The sequence below is a fragment of the Enhydra lutris genome, unplaced genomic scaffold (genome assembly GCF_002288905.1).
Source record: "Enhydra lutris kenyoni isolate GAN:26980312 unplaced genomic scaffold, ASM228890v2 scaffoldscaffold6, whole genome shotgun sequence".
Taxonomy (NCBI): domain Eukaryota; kingdom Metazoa; phylum Chordata; class Mammalia; order Carnivora; family Mustelidae; genus Enhydra; species Enhydra lutris.
The window spans coordinates 27865088-27887219 of NW_019154090.1; the positions used below are offsets into that span (position 1 = coordinate 27865088).

At 47.0% G+C, this 22132-nt stretch overlaps 1 pseudogene; it reads right to left on the minus strand.

Moving 5' to 3' along the window:
• Positions 1-18567: 18567 nt before the first annotated feature.
• On the minus strand, positions 18568-21690 carry LOC111141882 (annotated as a pseudogene).
• Between the last annotated feature and the right edge of the window lie 442 nt (positions 21691-22132).

The following is a 22132-nucleotide window of genomic DNA, read 5'->3' on the forward strand; positions in this document are numbered from 1 at the left end:
CCCTGAGTTGGTTTCCATGCCGCGCATGGAGCCTCCTTAAGATTCTCCCTCTGCCTTGCCCCGCCTCAAAAAAAATAAATAAATAAATAAAATGCTGAAATTCTGGATGTGTGTTCCAAGGTAGTGGGGGGCGGGTTGGGTTGGGTTTGAAGTTAGTTTTTGCTTTTAGTGCTTATAATTTTTTCTAAGGGGGGAGCAAATTAAGCTTGTTTTAAAAAGGAGTTTAGATTGGTTTTCTCCAGGAAGAGGAATAAGGGGCTGTGTACTGGGCCGGGAGGGGATTTGGTTATAGTACACTTTTTGATACCTCTTAAATTTTGAAAAATTTGAATGTATTACCTACCTCCCCAAATAAATTAAAGTAAATAAAAAAGGGGGGAGGAATGTAGTTTAGGTCCTGGTGAGCTTGGTTGGACAGGGGTGCCTGTCCCTCTTGGTGCCTGGGGAGGAACTAGGGACTTGTGTGCTGGGCAGTCCCTGTGGAGTGACACAGGGCGCCGACACAGGACACCCACCCAGGGCGGGGTGAGTATCGGGACTGCTCACCGGCCAGGCAGGTCCGCGTCACAGTCCCCGTGACAAGCCTGGGCAGAGTTGGACCAGCCCGGGGCATCCCAGCCTGAGTGGGGGCCCAGCTGGTGTGCAGCGCCACAGGGGAGACACCGCCAGCCTCCCAGGAGCTTACAGCCAGGAATCCTACCTAGGAAAGCTCACAGGAACAACAGCAAGGAAGGCAGTGGCCACTAATCGTGCTTTAAAGCCCTCATCTCAATGTCCCATAGCCTCCCTGCTAAGTAAGCGTGAGAGGCAAAGGACTGCTCAAGTTACACAGCTGGAAAGGGGCTCCAAGGCCATGTTTTCTCCTCGGTGAGACGAATGCCACTGGAAATTGAGGCATAGATACACCTGAGGGCTGAGCCATATGGGCCCAAAGTAGGAGGTAAGCCATGGGTGATGGACCCATCTTAGGCCAAGTCTTCAAGGCCCAAGAAAACTAGAAAATAGTGATGCCAGTGGAATCACATGAGTCCCCCCCACCCCCTAATACACAATCTGCACACACTTCAGTTTACTCCGGTCATAGTCTGAAAGGGCCTTGGAGAGGAGATGGAGAAGGAAACGGACCCAGAAGGGTGAGGGACTGGCCTGTGGTCACATGGCAGGTCAGCACAGAGCTGGGGCTCAAACTGGACCCCAAACCACCCCCACACACAGGCAGGGGTTTCTTTCCATTCTGTGGTGTTCCAGCATGTCCCCTCTCTCACTCTTACCCTGCTTCCCGACCACCCAGGTGGAGCTTTGGGGGCATGCCCCTGCTCAAAGTCTTGAGTGGCTCCCTATGGAAGGGTCAGGACTAAGCTCTGTCCCCATTACTGCCTTTTCAGTCCGAGCCTCTACCCTTACCTCACGCCTGCATCACCTTTCCATCCCTGCGCCTGCCTGCTACTTCTGGAATGTCTCCCTTGCCCCCACCAGACCCCTGAGCTCCTTTTCCAGGAAGGCCCCTGGTCATCCCCATCCATCTGGCCTCCCCAGCCTCTGACCCCCAGATTGGACTGTCCTGCATGGGTCAAGCTGCCAGTTAGACCCGAAGCTCCATGAGGACAGGGCCTAGTTATGAGATCAACAGCAGCTGTTTTCAAAATAAAAACTGGAACTTGTGCTTCAACTGGGTTATGTATCTGCTGCATTCCATATTCGTATGAACAACCTTCAGAAGTCTAAGACACAGGTGTCCACTAGGCCGTGCACACACACAAACTCCCTAGGGGTGCTCTGGGGGCGCTGGGTGATCAGCCACTACCACCCTTGCTGCTGAGCCCACAGGTGGTCCAGGTCCTCTCACAGTAATGTCACCGACATCTACTGCCACCTGGATTTGGCCCGTGGGGGGACACCTCTGTGCCATCTGGAATGGGAATTCCCTGAGGGCAAGAGCTTGGCTGTGGGGTCCTTTGCTAGGGCCTAGCACCATGGCTGGCCCACAGTAGGCTCTTTTAAGTGTTTGCTGAATGAATGAATGCCCTCCTGGCACATTGATTAGTTACAAACGCACAGGCTCACTCTTATTTAAAAGGCGGGCTGCTTGGGGCACCTGGGTGGCTCATATGGTTAAGCATCTGCCTTCTGCTCAGATCACAGGGCCCTGGGTTCAAGACCTGTGTGGGGCTTCCTGTTCAGTGGGAAGCCTGCTTCTCCCTCTCCCACTTCCCCTGCTTGTGTGTTCTCTCTCTAAGTAAATAAAATCTTTAAAAAAAAAAATGAAAGATGGGCCCCTCTGGGGCTTCAGATCTGAGGCCCAGTTCTGTGACATAGCACCCGTTGTCCATCTCTCTGAGCTTCCATTTCCACATCTACGGATGGAAGTGGTGGTACCAGCTTTGCAGGCTAGTCCTGCGGGTGAGTGGAATGAAGCATGGGCAGAGCCCGAGACGCCACTCACACGCAGCAAATGCCAGTTTCTGACTTCCTCGTGCAGTCAGTCTGCCTGCAAATTATAGACACACAAGTCATCTGGCTCAAGTAGAAACACAAGCACTCTTTCTGGAAGAAGGGGGGACGGTTGCCAGGCAGAGAGAAGCACCAGCTGTGTGCTCGGACTCAGCGTGGACCCCAGGGCCATGGCTGCACTGGTGCTGTCACTGAGGATGGCAGGCTATTCAAGTGCCCTCTGCGTGCTGTTCGCGGGGCATAACCCAATCTCATAGTCTTCCCAGCTGGCCCTAGGTTTAGAGAGTGGAGCACCTTGCCCAAGGCCACACAGTCTGAGTGGTAAGGCCAGGCCTTGGCCTCGAACTGAATAAAGCTGCCTGGGCTCAGAGTCATTCCCATCCCTGAGCAGCTGAGTCAGAGACCTTCCAGGTGGTGGCCCCAGCTCTTGTGAGTCACAGGTCTGCGGGTCTGACGCCCCGCACTCCCTCCCACTCCCCACTTAGTCCCACCCAACACTTGAGCCCCATTTCTGGAAGCACAGCCCCTGCCTGTGGCCCCAGCCTCTAAGTCCCTCACTATACCCCACCGTGATAACTTGAAGGGGCACAGCTTCTCGTACAGCTGTGGAATCCCGGCCTGCCTGCCCGCAAATCCCTACCCGGGCCGTGTGGACTCCTGCAAGTGATTTTCCCTCTCTGGGCCTCAGTTTCTCACCTGAGCTGTGGGGAGAATAATTTCACTTTGCCTTTATTAGCACAGACAAAAGTGCTTGCAATAATGCCTGGCTTCCCAGGAAGGGCTAACTAAATTTGGACTTAGAATATCCACGTTATTGGATTACTGCCTTATCCAAGTGTGAAGAAATGTATCCATTTCTGTTGTAATGAGGTCAAAGATCAAACATTCAGAAATTAGCTGCATCCTTTCTGGAACATAAAACCAGATTGGACTGTCCCTGACATGGTTATTGTAGAAGCTTCTAGTGAGAGTGAAGCTAATGTCAGGGACCCCACACCCCACCACTATATTGGCCCAACCTCCTGGGCCCTCACCACTTCCATTCTGCTCCCCACTGGATCCTGTATTTTTCTTTTTCTTTTTTTCTTTTTTTTAAAGATTTTATTTATTTATTTATTTGTCAGAGAGAGAGAGAGAGAGGGAGAGCACAAGTAGGCAGAGTGGCAGGCAGAGGCAGAGAGAGAAGCAGGCTCCCCACTGAGCAAGGAGCCCGATGCAGGACTCAATCCCAGGACCCTGGGATCATGACCTGAGCCGAAGGCAGCGGCTTAACCAACTGAGCCACCCAGGCGTCCCTGGATCTTATATTTTTCTGAGAGCAGTGGCCCCAACCATCTGCAGCACAGACCTCTAGTGGGCATGCCTTTTAAAAATATAGATCAGAGGGTTGCCCATCTGGCTCAGTCAGTGGAGGGGGCAACTCTTAATCTTGGGGTTGTTAGAGTCCCATGTTGGGTATAAAGATTACTTTAAAAAATAAAATATTAGAGGCACCTGGGTGGCTCAGTGGGTTGGGTCTCTGCCTTTGGCTCAGGTCATGATCTCAAGGTCCTGGAATCAAGCGCCGTGTCGGGCTCTCTGCTCAGCGGGGAGCCTGCCTCTCCCCCTACTTGTGATCTCTCTCTGTGTGTCAAATAAATAAATAAAATCTTAAAAAAAATAAAATATTTTTAAAATACAGATCCCAGGGCCCCTCAGCCTTGGTACATCCGACTTTAGGAGTGGGGTCCGGGGATCTGTATCTCTCATGCATCTCAAGCGATTCTGACGTAAGCCGCAACTGCTTTGTTCCTTCTTCCCGACCCAGTTTCTTCTTAATCCAATGCCAACAATGTGCTGGGTATGGGGCACGCAGACTGGGGCTTCCCATCCCTGATCTCCTTGAAACGCCAAAACATATCAAAAAACAACTGCTGGAGTGTTGTAATAGAAAAGGAAACTGAGGCACAGAGGGATGCTTGTGGGCCCGAGGTCATGCAGTAGGTCCTAGGACAGGGATTTGAACCCAGAACCTGCTTGCTTTCCCCTTGCAAATGTGTCCTACCCTAAATGTACCGCCCTACTTCTGGGCCTGGGTCTCATTCTGTAATTTCCTGGCAAAAGCAGGTCGATCACTCCAGTCAGGCTTCTTGGCCAAAGGCACAGAAAAAGCAATTAACCCACAAGCAACTTGGAGTAGGGGAAGGTCAGCAATTCAGAGAACAGCCTGAAAGGGAGGATCAGCATTTGGGGCTGGGGAGGGGGGTCAGCTGGGGCTTGTGGTTGCAGTCAACAGAAACTAGCTGCGGGTTACAGAAGTAGGAAAGGAGCTCATTGAACACCCAGGGGAGCCAAAGGGCTCTACGAGTCAGAGAACCCAGCTGGGAGTTCTCCTGGCTTCAAGCCCTGCATGGACCCCGACGTGGCAGCCTGTCCTGCTGACACCCAGATTTGGTCGGTCCCTGCAGACCTCTGTCCCTGATGACTCCCGACAAATGGGTCTGGGCACCCCTACCTCCTTGGGTCACAGGTTCCTTCAAAGGTCTGTGCAGAGGGGTGTGCCTGGGACAGCCTCACCGCAAAGCATGCTGGTACATTGGGGCTCCTCTATTGGGAGTATCGTTAGGTGAGAGGGGGTTCACCTGACACGGGAAAGGGGTTTGAACACAGGGCAGGCAATGAAAATGGCCGAGGTCCACGCAGACCAGGGCGGCTTCCCCACCCCTGGTCTGCGTGGACTGTGAAGCACTTAATGCTGTGCCCGTTCTTGAGGGCACAGCATTAAGTGCTTCACAGCCTTCAGCTTCGATCCCTATCTACACCTGCAAACAAGAAAGCTCAGCTCCTGTGAGTGGGGGTCTGCGCTATGGAACCCAAGTCCATCAGACCCATGAAGCAGAGCTCGCAATCGCTAGGACCTATGTCATTGCTTTGTGCTTCCGGTGACTGAGACTAGAGGCCACCCATAGAGCCCAGAGCCCACCAGAATCATTCAAACTAGCCAGTCCTACACTCACCCTGCCCTGTCTTGCCTTTCCATGGAAACCCCAGTAAAGGCCATGCCCTAAGCACCGCCCCCATCTTCTGCCTCCCAACTACCCCAGTGTTTTTCCATGAGGAAAGGATCTCTGGGTCCCTTGAGTATGAGAAACTCTCCTCTGGGCTTCTGGCTGGCTCGATCAGTAGACCATGCAATCTTGAATTCGGGCCGTGACTTCGAGCCCCACCCTGGGTGTGGAGAGGACTTCAACCATTGCTCCTGTGTGGCCACACCAGACTGAGCATCTCAGGAAAGACCATGAAACAGGTCTTCAGAGACAGAATGTCCTCCACGCCATCTCTCCTTTCCAGCCCGGTTTTGCTTTCTGGAGGCACATGTGTGCTAGTCAAGGGAGGCTTGGTTACACTGGGACAACAAACGACCCCAATCCTGGCAGCTCCTGACATGAAGTCCTTTCTCCTGTGTGTGGCATGCTGTACAGGGCTGGAGGGCTCTCCATTGCTTCTCAGTCCGGGGCCCAGGGCCACGGAGCAGCCCCCTTCTCATGGCGAAGGGAGAGGGTCTCCACTTGGTAATAGAGCTCCAGCCTGAGGTGACGATGTCACTTCTAACACTTCCTTGGCCACGGCTGGTCACGACCCCACACAATCTCAAAGGGACAGAGAAGTATTATCCCGCCACATGCCTAGAGGGCAGAGCATGGGACAAAATATAGAGACCGACGTGAACAAGGACCTCAGGTCTGTGGTCAGGGGGGCTTCCAGGCAGCTGTGATCCCCTGAGCATGGGCAGGGGGAGCAGCGGTGACCTGGGGTGCTGCCCTCAGCCCAGATGGACCTACGTAGGGCAAAAGCTGTTGGAGAGAAGTAAGATGGACATCTCAGAGCCTGGGGCTGTGAGGCCAGACACCCCCTCACCACCACCTTCCGACCCCAGCCAGGAGGCTCTGATTCCACTTCTGTGAAATCAGGAGATCATTTCCCAGCTGGCAGAATTTTCATGAAGATTATGTGGGGGAAACATGCCTTTATACTCCCAGCAGCTTTCCCTGGAAGGCAAAACTTTCTGGTGGAAGACCCCTTGCCCTACTAAGCCCTTCAGTGAATTTGAGCGGGCAAATTTGAGTGCAGGAGCTTCCCTGAGAGAAGCTTGGGGGAGGCAGCTGTGCGGGGGCAGTGCTTACAAAAACACAGTATATTGCTAAGATTTCTTTGGGGGTGACTTTATTTGGGATGGCTTTGAAGGGGTTGTTGGAGATTATGGGGGTATCCAAGTCCCCCTCGCTCCCATCGAAACTGGGAGCAGATCAATTATTGTGTGCAATAGAGAAGATTTGGGGGGGGTTTCTGTGGCAGTCCACAAACTCGGGGACAAAAAGAAAGGGGTGCAGGGGAAGGCAGTGCGGCAGAAAGACAGGTGGAATGACCACCAGAGGAAGCCCTGAGAATGGGAAGGCAGCAGGAAGGTACTCTAAGAATAGGGCTAGGTTTTGTCAGCCCCAATTCCTTTCCACTTCTTCAATCTTGAGTAAACTCCCTCTGTTGACAGGAGGCTCATTCCTGCACCAGGGACAAAGCCAACATGCGGCCACAGAGGCCTCTCTCAGAGGGACAATGCTGAGGCTGAATTTCCTCCTTGGAAGACTCAAATAGCCAGCCCCACTGGCATACTTCCCCCTTGGAGCAAAGAAATGGGGCGGAGGGCGGCAGAAAGACAAGAAGCCTCTGAGACCAGGCGTTATCTGCTGAATCTACACGGGGCATAACAGTTTTGCAGATAAGATAAACTGAGCCCAGGGGAGCAAACAACTTCCACCGTACCCCAGCCAGCCTGTGGTGCAGCCAGGGTCAGGGGCCACACCTGCCTTCCCTGCCTTTGGAGAAGGGAGGCTGGGGCTCAGAGGAGGAAGGCCTTGGTCAAGGTCACACAGCAATCTGGCAGCAGAACTGGGATGCAGGGCTTCTAGATCCTGGCTCTGGGGGCTGCCAGCCCGGGGATAGCTGCCCATCCCTTTCACCCACTTTTTGCCTTGTGCTGGGGAAAGGTTGAGCCACGTAGCAGAGGCGGCATGATCTGAGACAACCACCCAGCCTCAGTCACCAGGGGATGCATCGGTCCCCCTTGGACCCTGGCGGCAAGCAGCATTCTGAAAGCCCACCTGAGCAAGACAGGAACTGAGGACGTAAGTGCTCGAGGTGGGGAGCTCCGTCTGCTGCGCACGTGATCTCACCTAACCCGCACAGAGCCCTAGGGTTCCGTGTTACCAGAGAGGACACTGGGCCGAGTAGGACTGTGGTCCCAGGACTCGCCGTCCAGTGCTCGCGTCCCCGGGGGGGGGGGGGGGGAGGTGGCTCTTGGAGGGAGGGGCCTGGCGGAGCGCCCAGAACAGTGAGGGAGGGCGCGCGCCGCCCGGATGCCCTCCCCGTCTGGGGCCGGAGCTGCTACCTCAGGTTCCCAGGCAGGCCAGAGCAGGAAGGAGCAACAATGGGCAGCGGGCAGCAGCGGGGAGCGGGGTTCCGGAGGCAGGGTGCGGCCCGCCCCGCCACCAGCACTGTGCGAATGAGGCCCCTGCGCGGGGGACCAACGAGATTAACCGCTGTCACCGTTCGGGCCCTTGCTGTCTGCCAGGACTTGTCTCACCGCCTTCCATGGCTTATCTCCTGGGATCCTCACCTCACCCTATTATTTAGCCCTATTTTACAGATGAAGCCATGGAGGCACAGAGTTTACGTAAAATGCCCAAGGTTAAGGGAACGTGAAAGCGAGACTTGATCCTGCGCAATCTGGTTCCAGATCCAAAGCTCTTAACCACCCCTGTTACACACATACACACACACACACACGCGTGCGCGCGCGTGCTGTATATACTCTCTCATATTTTTTCCTTTTCACTTATATCACTGACAGCTTTCTCCGTCATAAGTTACCACGGTTATCCTAGTCTTGACCTGCTGGGAAGATCTTGTCCCTGCGCCCAGACCCACCCCGTCTTCCCCACCGGCTGAGGGGCCCTGCCATTGCATTCAGGAGGGCATCCTCTAATAAAAATTGAGGATGACAATGGGGTGGACCGATGGGTGCTTAAACCCCTCCTCATCTCGATCACAGGCCCTTCTCCCAACCAAATCGCACCTTTTAGATAAAATGTGCTTATGCAAACGAAGCTTAACGACAGGCCCCCTCCTGCATCCAATCAGATTGCGGCACCCAGGCCCCGCCCACAGGGAAGTTCCGAGACAGCCCGGCTAGTAGGTCGACGCTCTACAGGTTTCCTGCTTTGAACAAGATGTGGAGACACTGCACGATTCTTAGAATCGGGTCCCGTGGAGATTTGGAGCCCAGGGCCACGGAAAACCGTGGACGGGTGCAGCCTGGCTGGGCAGTGGTAGCTCCAGAATTTCCAGAAAGGATGGGGCAGCTGGAGCCGATAGAGGGACCAACCTTTTATGTAAGATCGAGGCCTTAGATGGGTGCCATCGACGACTGGGAATGCCTATGGGAATCTAGGACACTTCTCAGCTGTCTCACTTCCATCTGAGACAGACTGGGAGACCCCACTGCAGTGCGGCGAGGGAGCTCATGTCGGGAGACTTGTCAAAGACTCTCCACCAAGGCTGCTGGCAGAAAGTCCCAGGAGAAGTGGAGGGGCTTCCCCATCAAGAGTAAGGAACCAGCTGGAGGCCCCCTTCCAGAGCCCACTTTGGCCCTCACAGGACAGTTGGGAGCACCAGATGGAGAATCAAGATTTGTATTCTGGTTTCATTCCCACCTGTGGGCTGTTTATAGCCTTGAACCAGTCATTCCCCCTCTCTGGGCCTCTAGCTTCCCAATTCCTACCACACCAGGGACCTCCAAGGACTCTTCTCACTCTAATAGGTGGTCCAGCGGTGGTGTTTTTTCTTTCTGGGATTCCCTGAGCTGTCCGGTGGATGATCCTGTAGGAGTCACCTCTCTGAACCTTCCAATCACCAGCAAATCACAGTCTTCCCAATATGGCTGCTACTTGGGGGGCCACCCAGCATCCACTTCCCTTTAGTTTCCTTGGGGGAAGGCTCCCTCCTCCACCTCAGCCAGGTTCAGTCAGTGGAACTGACTTCATCCCTGACTCCCTGGGGAGGAAAGTGACCAGACAGGAAGATGCCTGCATTCCATTCCATTCGCTGTCCACGGTAGTCATGTCAATTCCAGTCAACGCCAGTCAGGATCAGGAACTGTCCCAAATGCAGAGAAGTCTGGAAGCATAAAACCTGGGAGGGCTGGCGGCTGAAGCTGCTGGCAGTCATCCTGCCTCCGTCAGGAATGAATCTGCGGCAGAGAAGACAGAGTTTGGGTCGGAAAGATGCAGCTGCTGATGTAATTCAGTCCCTCCAGTCCCACCGCCCTGGGCTTTTCAGGTCCAGGAGCCAATACAGGCCTTTGTCACTTACAGCCATTTTGAAGTGGCTATTCTGTTGCTTACAACCAGAAGAATAGTGACTGTTTTGTTGGAGTTAACTTGATTCTACAACACCATCAATAGTAAGAATTTTTTTTAATAGTAAGAATTTTTTAAAGGCAAATATTATATCTATTTAAATAGCAGCTTTTTTTTGATGAAAAGAGGAGTGTATCCGGTGTGCTCTTAAAAGACTGACAATAGTATGTTCTTATTTATAAAACTGTCTCCTTTCGATCAAAGTTCTTCGCATTCAGAGTCTAAACTTTCCTTGGATGAATTTGGCAATTTTTACTTCTAATTGCATTGGCTGGCTGGTGATAGCTTTCTGTACACTTAGCCTTATGCTTCCACATGGTTTCATCTTAGAAGCCTTGCTAAGTGATAATTAGGAATGCGGTCTGGTAAAATTCCATCAGGCTCGACTGTGGCCACCTGAGCCACTGGATAGCAGATAGCAAGGATGCCTAATCACCTTCTGCCTGCTGACTGGCATGTTTCTTGGACATCACCTGTGGGGCCCATCCTCATTCCAGAAACGCTAAGCTGCCAGTGAGAGCCCGGTGTGTCAGAACTCGTTCTGATGCAGCTACCACTTCCTGTGGGACAGGCACCAAACTAAGCAGAACAGAGTTAGGACCTTGGGCAAGTAACATCACCACTCTGTTTCTGCGTTGCCCCATCTGTGAACGAAGAGAATCGCTTCACAGCGGTGTTGAGATTTAATGAAAAAATCAGTGTGATGCTTGTAGAACAGTGTTGGCATATAAGGATCGCCCAGTACATATCAATTACTGCTGTTTTAATTCTCACCCTTGGAAGTCAACAGGATGGTCCTACTTGTGGTTTAGGACCCTGAGATCAGAGACAAGAAGGGACATGTCCCAGGTCACTCACTGGGGAAGGAGATGGTGGATGTGGGACTCAAAACCAGGTCTGTCCAGTACCCAGGCTGATGTTCTTAACCATAATGCCACGTGGACCTCCAACGGCACAGGCTTGTGTGGGCCAGTGGAATTTAGGGTCCAGTTCTTAGACACAGAGCAGAGAAAAGTCAGACCCACTCACCAGGCCAAGCTCACTGTCCAGACCACTGTCTTCATCTGATTTGTGGAACCCTGGGCCTTTGAAAACTCCAGAGAGAAAAAACACCAAGGCTTCAGGGGAGATGGGATTGTCCAAGGCCATACAGGGAGAGACAGAGGTCAGGCTGGAACTCCCCATTCCCTGCCTCCTCAGATCCTGCTGCATCACTGCCCTCCACATAGGCATCTATCCCGGCACCCCCTCCTCTGAGAAGCTCTCCCAGACTGCCGCAGCCCATGTCCCCGTGCCTTGCTCCCTGAAAGTTCTCCACACTCACTGGCATTTCAAACATGCTCTTTGGAGTCAGGCCGACCTTGGGTTTGAATCCTCCTTTGCCACTTTAACTATATAATCCTGGGTTCATTTTCCCCATCGCTGAGCCTCAGTGTCCTCACCTGTAAAATGGGCTTTTTACAAAAGCCCATCTCATGGGGTCAGCATCAAGTTTCAGGGGAGGTCAGGGCTGAGTACAACCTGGTACAGCAGCCATCCCCTCCCTCCCTGCCTCTATGCAGCATAACTACTTACGTGAATAATCTGAAATAAAATGAATAAGGACAATGGGCAGAAAAGAAAAGCAGAGAGTGAAAGCTTTTTATTGAACTACACACACATATATAATTGTGGCAGCGAAAACTAACAAACTAAACAAATAATACAAAATTATACTTCTGTAAATAGAAGAAGGAAACAGTAACGAATTAATACTTCTAAGCCACATTGTTGTTGTTGTTATTATTATTATTATTACAAAAGGAAAAAGAGCACATTAAGAAACACTTGCAGAAGAGCAGACCTGGGAGATTCAGAGTGTGTGATGTGTTTGAGCCAGAGTGAGGCTCCGGGAACCTGGCTTCTGCCTCTCGCAGTCACGCGGCTGTCTCGCCATCGCACAGCTGGTGATGCTTGTCCCTCACCTGCTGTTAAATACAGGGCTATGGGGAGCACTGGACGGAGCATCAGAGGCCGAAATTGAGTTTAACCATTCCAAATGGTTACCAAACTTGTAGTAGTTGAGTCTGGGCATGCTGGGAGCGGAGGGTACAATGAGGTTTTCTGGACAAACTTCCGTTTCAACCCCAGTGTTCATCATAGTTAACATCACCTTTCGATGTGCTGATCTCACATTAAACCTAACGGGAACAGCAGCAATTGTTCAGAACATGGGATAATGAAATATTTGGGCTGGGAGGAGTAATTTCCTCACCAGCTTTGGTGAGAAGGGCCAGTGCAGAGTGATAATAAAAAGCAAGCAGACCGACTTTTAGAGGTTTCATTATTACTTTTAAACTCTGTAGACGCTGCTCGCCTCACTGCTTGCACGAGGCAGAACGACCTCTGCTCCTGCCTCTGTCCTCCACTGTGCTCATCTCATGGTAAGTGTTATTTCAATGATCATAACATGATTTAACCACTGGGCATCCCCAGGAAGGGGTGAAGGAGGGAGGGAGGGAGGGAGGGAAGGAGGCAGCCTGGAACAGGGAGCAGTGGCTTCTGAGTCCTAGGCCTGACTCAGTTATAACATGCTGTGTGTCTTAGGGAAGTCACACCCTCTCTGGGCTTCAGACAGGATGGGGCATCCTTCCCCATCTTCCCTCAGCCCGGACAATAGAGATGCCAGGCCCAGGGACAGAAGCACACGACAAATGCATGCCTGGCTCTAAGCCTGGGCCCCTCTTTCGGAGTCAGGCCCGCCTCCCCGGCTGCTACCCCTCCTGCCCCAGCTGCCTGGCTGTCCTTAGGCTGTGACTGCTCCACAGCAGCCCCTCACGTGAAGGCGGCTGAGCTCCAGTGCTCTGCCCGCCCCTGACTCCCAGTGACCTCTATCACTAGAGTTACCTTGTGGTGGCCACTGCGGCCACCCCATTTCCAGCCTATAAGGAAGGCCTTCCTAGTGTCCAGCTGTTGCAGAGGCCCCACTGCCCCAGGCTGGGGCCCCAGGCGACATCTCTCAATCCCGTCACTCAGCCGTCTTCTTTCCAGTGGGCTGCATTACGGTAGATCTTGGTTAGAAAGCAGCCTCCTTCCCTCCCTGGGACCTCGGCTCCCTGACCCACTGCAGAGCTGTGGGAACACTGGCCTGCCTGGAAGAGGACACACACTCCAACATACACCCCCATGTCACATTGATTTAGCCAAGGGCACATCTCATGGGAGCAAGGTGGCCACAGGGCAAGGTGGTGGCCCAGCTTCTCCAGGTCCTTCGGCTTCTCTGTGGGACCTCACAGCTGCTGGTTCTTTCTCTGAGTAGGTAGCTCCTTCCAAAACAGAGACAGAGCTGAGTTCTTGCTATGCTACCAAATCTTTTATACTCAGGTTTCATCATCGTCCAGGAGAACAGCCATTAACAATGTAGGCAGGTTCTCAAAAGGAATGTTGACCAAGGTCGAATTCCCTGGTTTCCGAGTCTGCATTTCCAGCCCTCCGGTGACCTTCAGAACTGTCTCCCCAAGCTCCCTGGCACTGAGGGATCCTCCATGTCTTTTTGTGGCTTGATAGCTCATTTCTTTTCATGGCTGGATAATACTCCATTGTCAGGATATAATGAAGTTTGTTACCCACTCGCGGATGCAAGAACATCTGGGTCGTTTCTAGGTTTTGGTGATTATGAATAAAGCTGCTATAAACATACACGTTTTTCATGTAAATGTAACTTTTCTAAGATTTTATTTATTATTTGAGAGAGACAGTGAGCACACTTATGTGGAGGGAGGTGCAGAAAAAGAGGGAGAGAAGGAATCCCAAACAGACTCTGCACTGAGCGTAGAGCCTGACACAGGGCTCGATCTCACGACCCTGAGAACATGACCTGAGCCAAAATCAAAAGTTGGACACTCAACCACCCAAGACCCCCAGGTGCCCCTAGACATAACTTTTCAAAGCAATTGGGTATGTACGAGCACAGCTGCTGGATTGCATGGTAAGAATGTTTACTTTTCTAAGGACTGCCATATTGTCTTCCAAGATGGCTGTACTAGTTAGCATTCCCATCAGCAATGAATGAGAATTTCTATTGCTTTTTATCCTTGCCACTGTTTGATATTAAACGTTTTGTGGATATTAGCCATTCCAAAAGGTATGAAGTGATATCTCATTTTATTTTGCCATCCCCTAATGACATATGATGTTGAACATCTTATTTGCTTATTTGTCAAACCTGTCTATATTCTTTGGTGAAGTGTCTGTTCAGATCTTTTGCCCACTTTTGAATTCTTACTGTTGATTTTTAAATACTCTGTATTTTGGGGGTACCAGTCCTTCATCAGATATGTTTTGCAAATAGCCTCTGTCTGGAGAAGTGGCTTATCTTTTCGATCTAACTTTTTTTCACAAAGCTGAAGTTTTAACTTTTAATAAAGTACAACAGAATCATTTTTTTTTCTTCTATGGATTGTGTTCGTAGTGTTAAATTAAAAAATTCATTGCCAAACCCGAAGTCACTTATATTTGCCCTTATGTTAGCTTCCATAGGTTCTATAGTTTTGTATTTTACATTTAAGTCTAAGATCCATTTTGAGTTTACTTTTGTAACAAGTGTAAGGGCTGAATCTAGCTTCACTGTTTTGCGTATGGATGCCCAATTGTTCTAGCATCATTGTTGAAAAGAATATCCTTTCTCCATTGAATTGCCTTTGCTTTTTCATCAAAAAAAAAAAAAGTTGACTTTTTGTTGACTGCATTTGTGTGGGTCTATTTCAGGGCTCTTTATTCTGTTCCACTGCTCAACCTGGGTATTGCTGTCTTGATTACTGTAGATCAATGGTTAGTCTTAAAGTCAGGTAGTGTGAATCCTCTGACTTCATTCTTCTTCCTCAGTATTGTGTTGGACTTTCTGCCTTTTCATATATAAAGTCAGCTTGTCAATATTAAAAAAAAACTTGCTGGGTTTTGATTGGGATTTAGTTGAATTTATAGACGGAATTAGGGAGAATTGACATCTTAAAAATACTTAGTTTTCCTATCCACGCACATGAACTCTCTCTCCATTTATTTGTATCTTCTTTGGTTCCTTTCATTGGAGTTTTATAATTTTCTTCTTATAAAGCCTGTATCTATTTTATTGGACTTATGCCTCCATATTTCATTATTTTTGCTGCTAATTTAAATGGTTTTGTTTCCAACTATTCATTGCTGGCAGTGGAAAGCAATTGACTTTTACATGCTAACTTTATATCCTGTGACCTTCCTATAATCACCTATTAGTTCCAAGAGTGTTTTTGGTCTAGTCTATGGAATTTTATACATAGACAGCCATGTCCTCTATGCACAAAGACAGCTTTATTTATCTTCTCCCCTCTCCATATGTATATCTTTCCTTTTCTTACAGCATTAACTAGGACTTCCAGTCCAATGTTGAATAGGAGTGGTGAGAGGGGATATCTTTTCATATTCCTAATTTAAGGGGGAAAATGTCCACCGTCTCTCCATTAAGTATGATGTTAACCATAGGATTATGGTAAACACCCTTCATCATTAAGTTTGAGAATGTTCCCCATTATTCCTAAATTGTTCAGAGTTTTTATCATGAATGGGTATTGGATTTTGTCAAATGCTTTTTCTGCATCTACTGATATGATCATGATTTTTCTTCTTCAGCCTGTGGAGTGATGTGATGGATTATATTAACTGGTTTTAGACTGTTGAATCAGATTTCCATACCTAGAATAAGTCTCATTTGATCATAGTGTATGTCTTTTTATATATCGTTGGATTTGATTTGCTAACATTTTTTGAGTATTTTTGCATCTACATTCATGAAAGGTATTGGTAATATTCCTCTCATAAATACCTTAATTTGGTTTTTCTCTATTTCTTTAGTAAGTATTGAACTATTCAAATTATCTAATTCTCCTTTTGTGAGTTATGGTGGTTTGTATCTTTCAAGGAATTGGCCCACTTCATCTACGTTAACAAAGTTATGGGCATAAAGCTGTTCATAATATTCCTTTATTATCCTTTCAATGACTCCTCCTTCACGTCCAATATTTATAATTTCTTTTTTTTTTCTTGGTTATCTTGGAAGGCTTATAAATTTTAATGATATTTTCCCCCAAAGAACCAGTTTCCATTTTGTTGATCTCTGTTGATCTCCTATTTTCAATTTCATTGATTTCTGATTTAATTTTTTATTACTTCTTTTCTTCTGCTTATATTGCTCTTCTTTCTCTATTTTTTTATTTAAATTCAAGTTAGTTAACCTATAGTGTAGTATTGGTTCCATACTATATATAATACCCAGTGTTCATCACAGGTGCCCTCTTCAATGCCCATCTCCCACCCACCTCCCCTCCAGCAACTGTCAGTTTGTTCCGTATAGTGAAGTCTCATGGTTTGCTTCCCGCTCTGTTTGTATCCTATTTTATTTTTCCTTCCCTTCCCATATGTTCATCTGGTTTCTTAAACTCTGGTTCTTAAACTCTTAAACTCTGGTTTCTTAAACTCCACATATGAGTGAAATCATATTTCACAATCATATTTCACAAATCATATTTTTCTTTCTCTGACTTATTCTTAGTTTGCTTAGCATAATACCCATGAGTTCTATCCATGCTATTGCAAATGGCAAGGTTTCATTCTCTTTGCTTGCTGAGTAACATATATATGTGTGTGTATGTGTGTGTGTGTGTGTGTGTGTGTGTGTGTGTGTGTATGTGTGATGAATAGCTAAAGAAGATGTGGGGTGTATTTACATATATGTGTATATATACATATATATGTGTATATATGTGTATATACACCCCTTATCTTCTTTAGCTAATCATCAGTTGATGGACACTTCTAGTTTCTTATGTTGGAAGCTTATTGATTTTAGATTTTCTTTTCTGATATATATATTTAATGCAATAAATTTCCCTCTAGGCATGGCTTTTCATACATTTTGATAAGTTCTGTTTTCATTTTAACTCAAAATATTTGTAAATTTCTTGATACTTCTTTGATCCATGAATTATTATCCAAATACGTTGAGATTTTCCAGCTATCTTTCTGTTACTTATTTCCATTGTGGTCTAAGAGCAAACCTTATTTGATTTCTATTCTTTCAAATTTGGTCAGGTGTGTTTTATCGCCCAAAATGTGGTCTATTTTGATGAATGCTCCACGTGAGCTTTCTAAGAATGTCTATTCTGCTGCTGCCCAGTATTCCACACATATCCATTAGATCGAATTGAACTTCGGTGCTATTCAGTTCAACTATTTCCTTACTGACTTTCTGTCTGCTGGACCTGTGAATCACTGATTGAGAGGTGTTGGTATCTTTAACTGGTAATAGTGAATTTATCTATTTCTCCTTGCAGTTCTAGCAGTCTTTGCCGTGCATATTTTGTCGCTCTGCTGTTAAGCGCATGCAAACTAAGGATTTTCATTTCCATCTTTTATTATTATATAATGCCCCTCTTTATCCCTGAAAATTTTCCTTGCTCTGAAGTCGTCTTTGTCTGAAATCAGTACAGCTATTCCAGCTTTACTTTCATTAACATTAGCAATGGTATATCCTTCTCCGGCCCTTTACTTTGTATCTATCTGTGACTTTGTAGTTAAAGTGGGCTTCTTGTAGACAACATGTCATTGAATCTTGTTTTTATTCACTGTGACAAGGGATTTCAATTGATCTTTTCTTTTAGACCATTCATATTTAAAGTAATTATTGATATAGTTGGATTAATTTCTATGTCTGTAACTCTTTTGTATTCATTGCATTTTTTCTTTGTTCTTTGAATTCTTAAAACTCCCCGTCTGGCAGGTTTTCACTTTATATGTTTCTATTTTCTCTCCTTTTGGCCTATCAATCACTTCTTTAAAAAATTGTTAGTAGTTTCCCTAAAGTGTGCAATGTATGTTTACAACTAAGTCCACTTTTTAAAAACTGACATATAATTGACATACTAATTTCAGATATGTAACATAATGATTTGATTATCTGCATGTACATACACTTCAAATAACACTATACCACTTCCTGGGGAGTGCAGGTGTCTTGTAACGGAGTAGCCCCCAATTCCTCCCTTCCATCCCTTGTAACATTGGCTGCCACTCCCTTCACTTACCCATGTTATAATCACCCAGTTCATTGTTGCTATCATTACTTTGAACAAAGAGTTATCTATATGATTAGGTAGGTATACAAATAGCAAAGATTTTTTTTTTAATTAGGCTCCATGCCCAATGTGGGCCTTAAACTCAGGACCCTGAGTTTAACTCAGGAGCCAGCCAGGTGCCCCTATTTTCTTGTAATTTGAATATGATACACGTATGTGTAGATTTTTGATATTTGCTCTGCTTGGTATTTTCTGAGCTACCGGAGTTTGTGGTCTGGTGTCTATCAATTTTGGAAAATGGCCATTACCACTACTTCTGCTTTCTCCTTCTTCTCCTTCTAGTGTTTCCTGTTTTGTGTACATGACAATTTTTCTTCTTTACCATATAATTATTATTTTTAAAGATTTTATTTATTTGAGAGAAAGAGCACAAGCAGGGAGAGCAGCAGAGGGAGAAGGAGAAGTGAGCTCCCTACTGAGCAGGAAGCCAGACTCAGGGCTTGATCTCAAGACCCAAACAGTCACTTAACTGACTTGAGCCATCCAGGCACCTCTATATAATTATTTTTAATGTCCAGAGTTTACAATATGAGGGCCAGAACTTTCTCCCCAACTCAAGTTTATAAATACTCAATTGGCTTGTGAAGCCAGTAGGGATACTTTTTGTCTAATTTGATTTCCAGAAGACTTCATTCAGGTCCTCAATGGTCATTGGATCACATGGAATTATGATCATCTTCTCTAGCTCTTTTTCATATTCCTCAATCTTGGCTTTTGAGAGAGACAAAAATTCAGCACAACTTTTCACGTCTTCTTTTTCTTTAGCATCCACCTGAACAGTATATTTCTCCTCTGGCAGAGGAAACTTCAGGGCATTAAACTTCTTCTCAAAGTCATCTCCCAAGATAGCCTTTGCCACACTGGCCTTGTAGTAAACCCAGCCAACAGCAGGTGGTTTCTCAGGGAGAGTAGCCCACCTGGAGGTAAAGGTCTCATTCCAGAATTTCAGAAGTTAGCAATGGGCTTCTGGTTTGGGGGTATGATTTCCCCAAAAGCTGCTCAGTCAATGGCTTTTAGAGCAAGTTTTGCCCGGCCATCTTGAGATCCTTCACCAACCCCAGCAGCCCACAGTCCACCTATGTTACACTTTTTGTAAATGTCCCACAGTTCCTAGGTATTGTTCTAGGTTTCTTCATCATTTTTTCACTTTTCATTTTTTTCCAGCTTTATTGAGATATAACAGATAACACTGTGTAAACTTAGGGTGTACAATGTGATGATTTGGCATACTTATATATTGCAAAATGATGCCCACGGTTGGGTTAGTTAACACCTCCATCATGATTACTATTTCCTTCTTCTTTTTTTTTTTTTCTGGTGAGAACATTTAAGATCTATTCTCTTAGCAAATTCCAGGTACGTAATACAGTATTGTTAACTATAGTCCCCTTGTTGTATGTTAGATCCCCAAAAACTTGTTCCTCTTCTAACTGAAAGTTTGTAACATTTGACCAAATATCTTCCAGTTTTCTTCATCCCTCACCCTTGGAAACCACTCTTCTACTGTCTCTATGAATTTGGCTGTTAGTGCATACTATTTTAGGATTTTTAGGATTTCTTGGTTTGGGGTTCTTCCAGCTTCTTTAATCTGTAGGTTTATGTCTTTTGCCAAATTGGGGAGCCTTTAGCCATTGTTTCAGTATATTTTCTGAACTGCACTTCTTTTCTTCCTGTGGGATTCCCGTGACACACATGTATTTTGGTATTTTCCCACAGACCCCTGAAGTTGTACATTTTGTTCATTTGTTGTTTCTTTGTTCAAGTTGTAGAATTTTTAGTGGTCTATCTGCAAGGTCACTGCTTTCCTCTGTCATCTCCAGTGGGCCACAGTGCCCACCCAGTAAGTTTGTTGTTACTGCATTTTTCGGGTTTAGAATTTCCATCTGGTTTTTCTTTATATCTTCTTTTTCTCTGTTGAAATTTTCTTTTTCTGTTTCAGGTCTATTCATGGTTGCTCACAGAAGCTTTTCTTTTTTTTCCTTTCTTTCTTCTTTTTTGGGGATAGCTACTTTAAAATCCTTGTCAGATAATCCCAACATCTGTGCCATCTTAATGTTAGCATCAGTTGTTTTTTGTTTGTTTGGTTGGTTTTGTTTTGTGGTTATTTTTGTTTGTTTGTTTGTTTGTTTTTTTAATTAAGGGAAGCGCTGTGCCCAATGTGGGGCTCAAATTCATGGCCCTGAGATTAAGAGTCACTCACTGGGCTGACTGAGCCAGCCAGGCACCAGATGTTAGCCATCCCTTCATTGTCCTTTTTCATTCCAGTTCAGGCTTCTTCTGGCTTTTGGTATGACACATACTATTTGATTTTATCCTGGACTTTTTGGGTATTATATTAGGAGTCACTGGTTCCTTTTTAAAACTATGTTAGTATGTATTCAACTTGTTCAAGTTCAGAATGAGCACCATGGCTCACTTTTGTGGTCTGTGAACTGGAATGTCAGTTTAGTTTAAAATCAGTACAATTTTGGTCTGCCGTGCTGTGTGCTACCCAGAGGCTGTCCTGAAACAGTACGGTATTCCACATCGTAGTTGAGTTCTCAAGCTTTCACTATGTTAGTTCTGGTGGGTTGCACACATAGGTCACTTGTGGGTGGGTGAACCCTGCACTTCATATACAAATTGAAGCAATCTCTTTTTGTAGCTCCCTCTTGTCTGTAATCCTCCCCATGTGCTCCAGCTGTGAGAGGGTGGGTGCTGCCTCTTTGTCACCTTTGCTTAGTGCAGTGCAAGGATGCCAACAGGGCCCTACCCTGCTGTCACAGCACTCCATGAGGATGGGAGGGAAAGGGGATTCTCACTGATCACACTTGTGCAGAGTGGGGCTGACTGACAGAGCTCCACATCACAGTCATCACTAGAAAGGAGAGCGAGGACTACCCAGACGGTAGAGCACAGCTGGGATGGTGGGCAAGCTCCACACCACAGTCTCCCCAAAGCCTGCTGGAGAGGATGGGCTGTGGCTTATTTCATGGTGTTTGCCCGGAACAAAGCAAGCATTGTCAAAAAGTCTATCTTTCACTGCTGTCCCTCCCAGCCCTTTGACCCCCTAGAAAGTGGGCTTTCCTTGGGACTTTGTGCTTTGGGGATGGTTTTGAGTTTGGCTTTCTCTGGTGCCCAGGCTGGGATCTAGTTAAGTAATAAAGCCCGCGAGGACTCCCAGCTGTGTCATCGCTTGAGACCCAAGTTGTCTACACAGTTCACCTTTTTCCTTATCATCATGGAAGTCCGATAGTTACTTTATGTATTTTGTCAAGTTTTTGGTTGTAGTAAGTGGAAGGAATAGGGTAGAATCTACTGACTCATCTTGTCTGGAAATGGAAGCCACATGTACTTTTTTAAAGACAACTTTTTTTTTTTTAAAGATTTTATTTATTTATTTGGCAGAGAGAGATCACAAGTAGGCAGAGAGGCAGGCAGAGAGAGAGGAGAAAGCAGGCTCCCTGCTGAGCAGAGAGCCCGATGCGGGGCCTGATCCCAGGACCCTGGGATCATGACCTGAGCCGAAGGCAGAGGCTTTAACCCACTGAGCCACCCAGGCACCCCCTAACGTCAACTTTTTGAGGTATAATGTACATGCAATAAAACATACCCATTTCAAGTGTACATTTCCTTGAGTTTCAACAAAGGTACATACCCATGTAACCACAGTCAAAATATAGAACATTCCCATCTCCCCAAAAGGTTCCCTTGTGCCCCTTCCCAAGCAATCCCCCCATCCCAGGCCTCAGACAAACACTGATTGATGTCACTATGGATTAGACATGTCTTTTTCAGAGTTTCAGATAAAATCACACAGAATGTATTTTTTTTACGATTTATTTATTTGAGAGACAGTAACTGAGATACCAAGAGAGAGCACAAGCAGGGAGGAGAGGGAGACAACCAGGCTCCATCCCAGGACCCTGGGATCATGACCTGAGCTGAAGGCAGACGCTTAACTACTGAGCCACCCAGGTGCCCCCAGAATGTTTTTTTTTTTGATAAAAGTCTGCTGCCTTTTGTTCAGTTATCTTTGAGATTCATATGTATCACCAAGTGTATCAGCAGTTCATTCCTTCTCATTGCTGAGTAGGGTTCCAT